The sequence below is a fragment of the Tamandua tetradactyla genome, chromosome 15, assembly GCF_023851605.1.
Source record: "Tamandua tetradactyla isolate mTamTet1 chromosome 15, mTamTet1.pri, whole genome shotgun sequence".
In the NCBI taxonomy this organism is placed as follows: domain Eukaryota; kingdom Metazoa; phylum Chordata; class Mammalia; order Pilosa; family Myrmecophagidae; genus Tamandua; species Tamandua tetradactyla.
The window spans coordinates 47522174-47535094 of NC_135341.1; the positions used below are offsets into that span (position 1 = coordinate 47522174).

Here is a 12921-nt window from a genome sequence, read left to right on the forward strand (position 1 = left end):
GGGCATTCCTGTTTGTCTCAGGATGGGGCTCCGAGGTCCTTGCGGGAGATTCCTGAAGCAGACCTGGGACTGCGGGAGGGAGGGGGAAATGGAACAGGAAAAGGACTCACTTTTATTGAGTAAATACTTGACTCTGTGCCAAGCAGAACACTTTACAGCCTTACATCATTTAATCTCATGAGAAGACTCTGAAGAAGCCACTGCTCTTTTTGCAAACAGGAAAGTATGGTTTGGAGAGATGAAGTACCTTACCCGGGTCACCCAGCTAAGTGGCTAGTTCCCCGTGAGGTGTTTCCAAATCTGGTTCTTTCCTTTAATGCCCTGGAGTGTCAGGTTTGATGTTCAGGTCCCAGTGTCCAGTCCTCAGTCTTAGGACTCAGACTTGGGCTACAAGATCAGCCCTCATGCTAGGGCTGGGAGCAAAGGGTGTTTGAAAGGAAGTGAATGACAAATATGAGTGCACTTCAATCAATACCTCATTTCCAGGCACAAATCAGGCACTCAATAAACATTTGTTGAAAGAATGAATAGCATAAAGAATGCTGCCTGGCTCATTCTGTCCCATTCGAACCCTTGAGTCTGTCGGACTGATGTAGGACAACCTCTACCTCCAACACTGGTCAGCCTGCCTCAGCACCGGGCCCAGGATCTCCAGCTGCCAGCTCAGGAACCATTGCTGGAGAATAATAAAGATGATACTAACAGCAGGAAGATTTAACAGAAGCTGTAGCTACAGAGACTGAAGATTCAGTCCACAGCAATCACTCACCTCACCCCCTGCCTGTTTTTTTGTCTCTTGTCTGTTAGGAAGCAACAAATAAATTCAATGCCAAGCATACATTTTATTTTTGTTCTGGTTTGTATTATCATTCTATTCCATCTGATCAGTTTCTGTGTGTTCTATAGAGTTTCCATGCTGCTAGAGAGTGTAGGGGGAAATCTGTGCTTTTTTTTTCCCTTTCTCTCTCTCCCGATCCATCCTGGAGAGAACACATGTCTCTCTAGCCAAAGGAACTGGTGAGTGGGAGGAGCCCTGTTATTTTTCTCTCTCTCTTTTCTCTCACTGCTTTGACCAGAAGGCTGCCCAAGTGACACAGAAATCTGTCCTTCTGGTCAGAGCACCCAGGAAAAGGGGCCCCTGTGAGCTGGAGAATGTGGGGAGATGCTGAGCAGGTTGGAAATTTCTTTTGGAAATATACCTGGTAATGGAATTACTGGGTCATAGGATTTGATTTCTTCTTTGCATTTCCCTGATGACTAATTTGCTCTTCCCAACGTTGAACATATTTCCATATGTTTTATATCCTCTTATGTAAAGCACCCATTTTTCTACTGCGCTATCTATCTTTTCATGTTGATTTGTGGACGTTTTTTATGTTGTTAATATAGGTATAGCAAATATTTTCCTCCCTTTCCATGGCTTACATTTTCACTTTCTTAATGGAGCTCTGCTAACCAAAACTTTTTAATTTTAATAAATTGCAATATATCTATTCCTTAGGTATTCATGCTTTTTGTGTCATATTAAAGAAAACTTTGTCTACACTAAAGCCATGACAGTATTTTCCTATGCCATCTCCTAGAGGCTTTAATGGTGTAGCATTTACATTTAAATTGATAATCTATCTGGAAGTGGTTTTTGTCAATAGTATGAAGTAAGGACCTAGCACAATTTATCAAATAGACCTTCTGCTCCCCACTGCACTGCAAGGTTTTCTTTGTGACAATCAAGATACATATGATTGGTCTGTTTCCAGACTCCACATTCAGTTTCACTGAACTATTCGCCCTAAATTTACTTAATTATGTAATTGTATAGTAAATGCCAATATCCTCCGACTTTGTTCCTCAATGTAGTCTTGGCCATTTTTTGTCCTTTAGCATTTCCTTTTGAAACTTAAAATCACTTTCTCCATTTCCCTCAAGAAACATCCTTCTTGGATTTGATTCAGGTTGCATTGTCTCTCTACAAATCAGTTTTGAGAGAATTAACATCTATATAACGTTGAGTTCTCTGTTTCATAAACCTTGTACCCCCTATTGATAAAGGTATTATTTTTAGTCTCCCAGTTGTGATTTTTAGTTTTCATTGTAGAGGGCCTGCTTGATTTTTTTCTAAATCTTTTTTCGATTTTAAATAAAATAGAAAATTTATTTTCTATGTTTTTGTTCCTAATATAAAGAAGGTCCTATATTGACCTTGTAACTCAAAACTTAGATTCACTTACTAATTCTAAAACTCCATTGATTAATTTTAATAATGTGTCTATAGGTGCTTTTGGCCTCCCTGATACACAGTTATATCACCAGCCAATAATGATTAATAATAGCAATAGTATATTTTTTTCTTTCTGATACTTTCACCTTTCTTCTTACCATATTATGTCACCTAGATCCTTTAGTGCAATAATGAAGTGTTGATATGAGGAATCTTTGCTCCATGCCAGAAGTCAGGGGGATAGGGTTTGCTATTTCACCATCACATATGAGTTTGTGCAGTTTTTTTGTAAGATACTTTATCAGATTAAGAAAGTTTCTTTGTAGTCCTAGTTTCTGGGATTTTCATTATAAATGGGTATTGAATTTTATTATTCCCCACAATTATTGGAATGATCTCTTTTTAGCATGCATTTTGTTAATGTGGTAAATGATGTTGATTAATTTTTAAATTTTAAACTAATGATACATTTTAGAATTTCAACTTGGAACAACTTGCTTCCATTTCATGACTCCAAGTGGAGTGGTTACACCTGGAGATAGAAAAGAGTGCTATGTAGTTTGTTCGGTTATTCATTTGTCCATTCATTCATCCACTTATTCATCAGATATGTGGTCAGTAATTACTATGTGCCAAGCTCTATGGATAGAAAGTCAAATACAATGTGATCGTTGCCATAAAGAAGCTCATGTTCTAGTAGTGGATAATCTATATACCTAATTTGATATATCAGTAGTCTTGACTTATCAGTATTTTGTATAGGAGTTTTGCATCTTTATTATTGAAAAATATTGGCTGATAATTTTCCTTTCTTCATGCCAGGTTTTAGTATCAATCCTAATCTGACTTAATCAAAGAGTTGGAAAGTGAAGCGTTCCTCGCTTCCTATTTTCATGAAGTAACTGTGAAAGATCAGTGTTATTTATTTCTTAAGAGTTGAAAAGAATTCAGCAGTGAAGCCATCTGGGATTTCTTTTGGTTGGTATTTGCTTGGTATATCCCCTCCCACCATCATATTTTTACTTTCAGTAATTCTTTGTATTTGTATTTAAAGAGTATCTCCTGTAAGCAACATATAGTTGGTTTTTTCTTTTACCCAGTCTGAGACTCTAAATCTTTTATTTGGATTATTTAGTCCCTTTGCATTTAATAGAATTACTGAGTTTTTACATACCATAAGAATACCTAGCTACAAGACAGACTTGGAATAATAGAAACCGAATGTCTAGCTTAAATATCGGGCAAAGTGTGGATTTTGGGAAACAGCTCACGTTCTCTTCCATATCTATGTCCTTGTCTTCCCTTGAGTATCCTTCACCTCCAACCACTTCTGGGCAGTGCATAGAAGAGGAGTGAAACGAAGTTTATATCAGCATACATCCCCTCTTAAGTCAAGAGATTAGTGGATGCTGGGCAAAACATGGTATCAAATAAGTCTTGGGAGTCACGATCAAATTTAATTTGTTTTCCTTATCTTATTAGCATCCTAGATTATAAGTGGGTCAAATTTGTGGGGCTACAATCTCTATTGCTTCCTTATACTTTGCATGGTGTAGAGAAATTTGGCATAACTATTCTTACTTTTAATGAAATTTTAAAAGAATTGATGAGGAATCTGAAATGGACATGTGGGGGCTTGATGCTGCCACAAATATAAAAGCTGGTAACCTTACCCTGTGTGTTACAGACCGTGACAAGTACTGTTGCTTTAAATCGGCTGCAGATTTTTTAGCTTGCACTTGCTTCATTAGCAAGAGAAGCCCAAGTACATGCAAGCCTAACTCTTATTTATACTGGTTTATTATCCTGTGACTCGAGAAAGAAGCTGAATTTTTGTTTCCAATTAAGTCTTGATTGGCACCTACATTAAGAGATGTGGGTGAAAGTCAGTACTAGAGAAGCAGGAGGATCAAACCTGGTAGACCAGAACTGGGAGCGCTTAACAAACCCAGATCATCCTCAATCTGAATATTATTTATAAAGTAATCATTTAATCTTTACAACATTTCTCTTTAATCATTATATGATGAAGTAATTTTAATGGTGCTTTATGATCCAGGAAGGACAATAGATTCCATCCAATGTTAAAAGGTAACATTTACAGGCTGAACTGAACCAGAATCTGGGCTCATAATTCCCAGCTCAAGTTCGTCTGAGCCTTCACTGGTCCTGGGTGATTTCCCCTTATACCTAAGCAGCCCTCTGTCAACAGAAGGAAGAATGTGACTTTGCAGGTGACAGCAGGAGTTTGAGGAGCAGCACCAGCAGGAACAGCTCTGTTAGAAATTGTGCTTTGGTGACTTTTGCACTCTCTCATGGTTGATCCTGCTTCTCTAAGTCATTCTTGCTGGTCCAGAGGCTTAGAAGAAGGCCAACTTGAAAAGTATAAACCGAGGATCTGGTTGGCCCAGCAGTAAAAATTCAGAAAGACCAGTGAAGGGATGGCAGCATGAGGTCATTACTAATTTCTTAGTTGGTCCAAAGAGATAGGGCCTCCCAGACCAGAAAACTCTTGTTGCCACATCACAAACCACACCATAGAGGAAACACAACTCCGAATAGGCTTTGTGGTATTAAATGAAGAACATCCAAATGAGAACAAAGGCTATTTACCTAGACGTTTCTATAGCAAGAGAGTCAGCCACCAGTTTGCATCTGGCAGAGATTCAAAAGTAAGCAGAGGTGTGGAAAAAGGGAAGGTTTCACATGTGCCCTGATTGGAAGCTGTTAGCCTGGGGAAGTTGGAGTAGCCCTAACTAGATGCAGGACATGCTGTGTGATTGGTTACAGAGCATATTTGACTTTCTCCAGTACTCCTAAACTGGAAGCATGGGTAAAAGTTAGAGAAGCTGTCAGTTATCAATCGATTCCTGACTATTTGGGGTTCATTGTTACAGGGATTATGGTTTGACTTCCTGAAATATTTGCTGTAGATAATGGACAGCCTCCTATACCAATTGTTGCAGGTGGCAGGCCAGATTTTCCGGATCTATTTACTGCTGACAATGGATCAGAGTTTCGTTCGTATATTCACTTTCTTGACTGAGCACTAGGGGCTTGAGAGCTGGTCAGGACACCACCAGTATCCATGAGTAGGTCCAAATGTCTCAGTTTCATCAAGGTTTCTGAAAATGGTGATAATAGCTAAAATATTATTTGAATTCCTTAAATGAATCTACTTTTAGCATGATGATATCATAGATACTTTGCAGATCACTTCTGTTTAGTACAAAACATCTAAATCCTGAAGGAAACATAGTTTATTGAATGTTATGTTTGCATGAAGTAGGGAAAATCTCCAAGGAACCTTTCCCCTCCTAAAAAATTTTTTAAAAATTAAAAAATGTTAGCAACCTATGAGCCAGGTCCAGAGCTGAGAGCAGTGAATAGTCAATAAACTGAAGGAATGAGGTTGCCCTGAGGGCAAATGCTGATACCAGCGCTGGAATTTGCAATCCCAATATTAAGCTTTGAACCACAGAAAAGAGGGGAATTTGAACAAAAACTTCTGCATCACACCAAGACAGTGGTAACCATGTAGCTCCCAGGAAAAACTGTCTTCAGGTATGTTTTTCATCCCTACAAAGGTTACTGCTGCCCATTGCTGAAGCTGGCTTTGGTGAGATTGATCAGGTTGATATGCAGGAGAGTAGTTTCAATATTTTATTGAAACAGAAGGGCATTCCATTTAGAAGATACTCATTGTGGTGCTCCCTTGGGCTAGGCACTGTATCATGCCACACAAGATACAAAGATGAGTGAGGAAAAGTGTCTATGTTGAGGAAGCTCAGGCAACAGGTGGAGCCGGAGACATCAGTGGAGTGCTGTATGGGACACAGATTCTCTTAATGAGTGAATAATTCCCCAGGCACAGGGAAGCCAGGGCTTAGGGGGGAACTCCAGGATAGCACAATGAGGGTCAGAATAGACTGCCTCAAACCATATTCCAAAGGCCATAACCATAGTTATTTTGCCAGTTGGTATGTTCAGTGAAACTTAAAAATCTGTTCTGGTTGATAAATTTCCTTCCCTTTTATTTTTCTCTGTGCTTGCCCTCACTAGTCTCTCTTTGGTTCTTCGGGCCTGACACTAGCAGCCACCCACAGCACACAGGCATTCGCTGCTGGTGCTCAATTGTCCTTACCTTATCACATGGCAAAGCATGTGGTGGCATCTCTTGGTCTCTCCCTTCTCTTCCAAGTTCCACTGATGTTCAGTTTCGGCTGCTCCCTCAGTGGCTTTCTAGCTGTCTGAATTTCATTCTGCTTCTAAAGGACTCCAGTAATAGATTAAGACCCATCCTAATTGAGGTGAGCCACACCTTAACTGAAGTTAAGGAACCTCATAAAAAGTTCCTATTTTCAATGGATTCACACCCACAGGAATGGGTTAAGTTTAAAAACATGTTTTTCTTATATGGTAAAATGTTGATAGATATAACATGATCAAGACTCGGGGGTCTTCAGTAATTTGTAAGAGTTTAAAGGAATCCTGAGACAAAAATATGGGAGAACCATTTTTGTGTGTGTGCATAGAAGCTCTCCAGGGAAAGAGGAAAGATGCAACCCAATGGCCACAGCAACTCAACATGCAAGTGGTGATTCTCCAGTACTGGCCATAAACAGAGAAAGACAAGCAATTCAACTTGAGCATGCGAACTGAGCTACCTTCTGACAAATGAGGACAATCAGGGAGGTGCAATCAGGGAGGTGCAATGGCCTGCGTGTGTCATTTGTGTTGTCCTTATAGCTATCAGACCCTGCTATTTTACTTCCTCTTGAAACACCAATCAGCTTCTGGGAGTAAGAATGATGAGCTCTGTGTCTTCTCTGCTCCCATCTTCTGCATCTTGACACTCTCCCTGGAGTCCTGGCCAGGCTCCCATCTTATGTGAGTCACTAAGAGGACTTGGCTGCTGCACACACCATCCATGGAGACAGTTCTGGTAAAGCCAGCGTGCTCTCCAGCATGTGTTAGCCACTCAATGGGGAGTCACTATTATTACCGTCATTGTGAATACTTAGAGAATCATAACCTCTCAAGTTTAGTTTCCTTATCTGCAAAATAAGGATAATATTCCTTGACTCTCCTACCTCTCAGGATTGCTTCAAGGAACAAATTGGTTAATGTGCCTGTCAAAGGTATGTAACCATCAGGCATCTCTACCATTACGTTTGTAGCACAAGCATCAAAGGTGGTCAGTGCCGATCCCAGAAGGGAAGACACACACTCACACACACATTAACGTACATTCACACGTATGCGTACACACAATCACACACACGTCCTCACACATACATGAAGTCTGTTCATTTTCTTCCCCTTATTGATTCTGTGAATTAAAATTGACCTTATTTTGTCCTAGTGACAGAAAGAACTCTGTTTTTCCAGCATCTTTCATACACAGCAAATAAGCATACTAAGTTTGAGCCTTCTAAGGATCATTTAAAAGTGGCCAAAGATGAAATTTATCTAAAGGGTAGGGTCATGCCTCACTCTTGTCTTATATTCCCCACAGTATTTAGGCAATGACTATATGAAGAAACAGTTTGCAGATAAAATAATGTAAATTAGATTGTAAAGAAGCTGTTTAACTTACTCAACATAATAACTCATTCCAAGTATTCTTAAGCTAGTCATTTTATTTTATGGTATGGTAAAATATTGATAGATAGAACTCATGATCAGAACTCAGTGGTCTTCAGTAATTTGTAAGGAAATAATGCATTTCCCTAAATCCTATCCACTTCTATAAACATAGGACAATCTAGAATTTCTCTAATTCAGCTCCTATTGTGGAATTAGTTCAACTTCTGTGTTTGTACAAACCATTCATCTTCAGAAAGGTATATTCAACCCTTAATTTTGCCTCTCATTACTTCATCAGCCATCATTATGCTTTGTGGAAAATTCCTGGAATCACAGGAAGTAACTGAGGTAATTCCACATAAAGAGCAGATGATGAGAGAGTTGGCCAAGACATGGAGAAAGCTCATCAGTTAAACATTTTCTTCTTTATTGCTCTTTTTCTTATCCACAATTATCTCCATAATGAGCAAATACAAATATGAATACTATATAAGTCAGTTGCCAATAAAAACTGTGACTAGAGAGGTGCATGGGTAGTTTAGTGGTAGAGTTTTCACCTGCAATGAGGGGATCTGGGTTCAATTCCTGGCTCATGAACTCCAAAATACAAACAGACAGACAAAAAAAGACCTGTGACTAGGTCTCTGAGAACATAGCTTCCCACAGTCCTGTTCATGAAAACAGTACTCATCCTCTCAGTGCTGACAGGGAAATATAACATCCTATTGCACCATGGCGAATTAGTGATTTCCTGGAAGGCAATGTCTTTTATTAATATTGGTTAAAATAGCAGTAATAGCTCATGTTCATTGAGCACTCAGCATGAAAGTCCAAATGCTAAATACCTTTTATGCATTATGTCATTTAATCCTCATAAAACTCATAAAGGATTCCAAAGTAAATGAAAGAGCCCCATCTCCCAGACTCTAGAACACCTCTTAGTCCATCTCTTTTTCTAGTACTTGATGCTAACTTTCCAATCAACCAGGGGTTTCTGTGTTCAGGTTCCAATCCAACTAACTCACTAGGCCCTTTATATTCATTAACTTCTTTAACTCTCAAAATATCTAATTTCTTACACGGGTCATGGTAGCTCCAACCTCATGGAGCATGGGCAAATTTGCTCCATGACACGTAGCCAGGAGATCATATTGAAAGTTTTATAGGCATTGCCCTTCACTATCCATCTTTGATAGGCTTAGAAGATGGATAGAAGGGCCATCATCATCCACTTCTTGGCCTTCTGACATCATCAGCCACAGCCATGGTTGCCATTGGAAGAAATGGCTAGTGATAAATTTAGTCATTTACATCCTCTCACTATGCCGGAGATTATTCAAGAAACATATTTTCAGGCATCCCAGCAAGGAGGAATTTATCAAGCACAGGAGGCCTCAAAATCTCTCTGGACCCAGAAATTCATATCTGGTGGTGTTGAAGGCATATTTGTGAGTAGCTGTCTCTGGATTTCTAATCAAGTAGTCACAGCTGGTGTGCATTTTAAGGTTGAATATGCATTTGCTGCTGCTCTGAGCACAGGCATCTGCAAGGAACACGTGGTTCTCTGTTAGGCGGTTGTGAGCCTGCTTATTCTGCCTCTGCCAGCAACAAAATATACTGTCAGTACAAAGCAGTCTTTGGGCTGAGAATGCCTTTGGGGACCAGAGGCAGAAATCCTATAATGGGCAGGGCTCTCAGCCAAGACATATTTGAATAGCATTGACAACAGTGTGTGTACCTTTGTTTCTCCAAAGTGGAATTCTTTGTAAGCAGACATCCCTCCAGCTTGGCAAGAAGTCACTTTCCCCTCACAACCTATGAAGGGGCGGTTTGAAGTGTGGACACATTCAGCGTGCTAACCAAGGTCAGAGCATTGGTCTAAAGTAGAGGACACTTCCTTATGTAAGGCTGGTGCCCTGTTCCTTATGCAAGGACACCTGCCCTCAAGCAATACAAGTGCTGGGTGGAAGCTACCTTCAGTCTGTGAAGTGACTCACTCTGCAAATGTGTTTATTTGAAGAAACCCTATGATAAATCTTTAAAAAGAAATATTCTACTACCGTAATAAACACCTACCCACCTAAACAGCTATGTACAACTACCCATAGAAGTACCCCACCTCCCCATCTATTCCTTTCTTATATTGCCAATATTTACCACTTCTGGGATCACAGAATTCAGAACGGAGACTCTCATAGACACTGTAGACTTGTACACATTTTCAGTTCACAGGGAAAGCATCCCAAGCATGATAAGTTTATGTGGGACTATATCAAACAAAAAACAGCAACATCAAAACTGAGAATTAAATCAGACAATGTCCCTCCTTCTATTCCTTTGTCAAGTTTGGATAACCATACATGGCATGATCATCATAGATGGCCCCCTCGGGAAGTCGAGTTTTCCCTTTAAATTAATTAATGTGATATTGAACGCGGCCCATGCAGCATCTTTCAGGGGCTCTAGCCGGGTTTAAAAACTGTACTACTCTCGTCCTGAGAAGGTCAGTTGTTATGTCTCTGTCTACATAATTGTGAAGGGGGATGTGGCTCCATCCAAGGCTCCTGCTGAAGGGACATGTTGAGTACTGGGTGACTTGTCCTTTGGCCACAGTTGACCAAAGTAAGGATGGACATCTGGTTTAGTAGTAAGCTGCTGGAATGTGATATACCAGAAATGGATCAGCTTTTAAAAAGAGGAATTTATTAAGTTGCAAGTTTACAGTTCTAAGGCTGTGAAAATATCCAAACTAAGGCACCAATAAGAAGTTACCTTCACTCAAGAAAGGCTGATGACATTCAGGGTTTCTCTTTCAGCTGGGAGGGCACTTGGCTTTCTGTCTTGGCTTCTTATTTCATGAAGTTCCCCCAGGGGCATTTTCCTTCTTCATCTCCAAAGGTCTCTGGCCATGTGGTTCTGTTGGTTCTGGTGCCTCTAAAGCTTTTCCCAGAATGGTTGCCTCTTAAAAGGTGTGATGATTTGAAAGGAAGTATGCCCCCTAAGAAAAGCCATGTTTTAATATAAGTTCCATTTCATAAAGGTAGAATAATCCCTATTCAATACTGTATGTTTGAAACTGCAATCAGATCATCTCCCTGGATGATGTGATTTAGTCAAGAATGATTGTTAAACTGGATTAGGGGACTACATGTCTCCACCCATTTGGGTGGGTCTTGATTGGTTTATTGGAGTCCTATAAAAGAAGAAACGTTTTGGAGAATAAGAGATTCAGAGAGAGCAACACTACGAAGCAGAGAGTCCATCAGCCAGCGACCTTTGGAGATGAAGAAGGAAAACACCTCCCAGGGAGCTTCATGAAACCGGAAGCCAGGAGAGGAAGCTAGCAGATGATGCCGTATTTGCCATGTGCCTTTCCAGCCGAGAGAGAAACTGTGACTGTGTTCGCCATGTGCCTTTCCAGATGAGAGAGAAACCCTGAACTTCATCAGCCTTCTTGAACCAAGGTATCTTTCCTTGGATGCCTTTGATTGGACATTTCTATAGACTTGTTTTAATTGGAACATTTTCTCGGCCTTAGAACTGTAAACTAGCAACTTATTAAATTCCCCTTTTAAAAAGCCATTCCGTTTCTGGTATATTGCATTCCAGCAGCTAGCAAACTAGAACAAAAGGCTCCAGTAAGCAACCCCACTTTGAATGGGTGGAGACACATCTCCTTTGAAACCACCTAATCAAAATTAATACCCACTATTGTGTGGGTCATATCTCCATGGAAACAATCAAAAAGATTCTACCGACCAGTATTGAATGAGGATTAAAGGACATGGCTTTTCTCGGATACATATTAGCTTCAAACCGGTGTTACATCTAACCCCAGGGGTGGGGGTAAGGAAGCAAGGCTATGGGCTGGGTGAGCCTGAGGTTTCTCTGTCAAGAATGTGAAATTCAAAACACAGACCTTGTAGTTAGAACTTGGTCACATAGATTTGGGGCCCTGCTACTCCATGGAGAGCCAGAAAGCATAGTCAGTCACACAAATAATTTTCAAGTGTCTACTATGTAGAAGAAGCAGAAATGGGAGTGACCATGTGGCCCAAGAGTCACAAACCCTAGGTTCTGACCTAACAGGCCTTGTCCTGTCAGCCAGCTGGGCATTATTCTCAGCCCTTGAAAGTCTGTGCAGTTGCCTGCTAGGGACACAGAAACAATCCTTCTTATCTTAAGCCAGTACAGGAGACATTCTATCTCTTGTTGTTTTGAGTACTGTGAATATGACAACTCCTCTCCACCACTGTGAAGGTCTGATGATGAGATATATGGTCAGGCCAGTGATGATACTGCTATGGGCATGAGGTTTCCCGAACAACCACTGTCTCCAAAGGGGATCATGTGTCTTTGGGATGTAGGCACACACTGCCAGGTGAGAGGGCTCATTGGGGAAGGCAGAGCTGCTTTAGAAAGTGCTCAAGAAATAAGACAATACCACTAAAATGAAGCAGATCTATTGTGTTTGATTCTTTTAGGGCAGGCTTTTTTGGGGGAGGAGTGGGGGGTGTATCTTACAATCAGATTGTCCGTTAGAACTGCTAGAATTACTGTGGTTGTCATGAGTAAATTCAGCCATGGCTGTTCATAATGTTGTCACTTCGACTGAGTTATATACACATACTGAGTTTGTTGTTTAAAATATCTTCAGAAAGTTTTCAGTGTGGTTTGGCTATCAAATAAAAAATGTCATTGTGCTTTTACAAAGACACGGAAATAGAGCACTGGTATAAAAATGCTATATTAATGAAGGAAAATCTGTCTAGAAAGAAATTATTGCAATCTCCTCTTTCTTTCAAGCAATAACTAAGAGTTATAGAAATCCACAGGCAGAAGAAATGGTGGTACTTTTTGTTACTGAGTGTTTGATTTGCTAATGCTATTAGAAAGCAATATACCAGAAATGTGAAGGCATTTGAAAAGGGAATTTAATAAGTTATAAGCTTACAATTCTAAGGTCATAGAAATGTCCAAACTAAGGAATACAGAGAAAGATACCTTAACTCCAAAGAAGGCCGATGTCTGTCATCGAGAAAGCACCTGGTTGGCATTTGCTGGTCCTTGTTCCCGGTTCTGTTGCTTTCAGCCTCTGATGCAAGTGGTTTCCT

The 12921-nt window shown here is 40.2% G+C and overlaps 1 long non-coding RNA gene across 2 annotated transcripts in view; it reads left to right on the plus strand.

Annotated features, from left to right (window-relative positions):
- Window positions 1–11946: 11946 nt before the first annotated feature.
- LOC143657969 (uncharacterized) overlaps window positions 11947–12921 on the plus strand; it is a 53609-nt gene continuing 52634 nt past the window's right edge. For both annotated transcript variants that reach the window (XR_013163043.1, XR_013163042.1), the window contains exon 1: window positions 11947–12188. This is a non-coding gene — a long non-coding RNA (uncharacterized LOC143657969). The remainder of the gene's footprint in view (window positions 12189–12921) is intronic.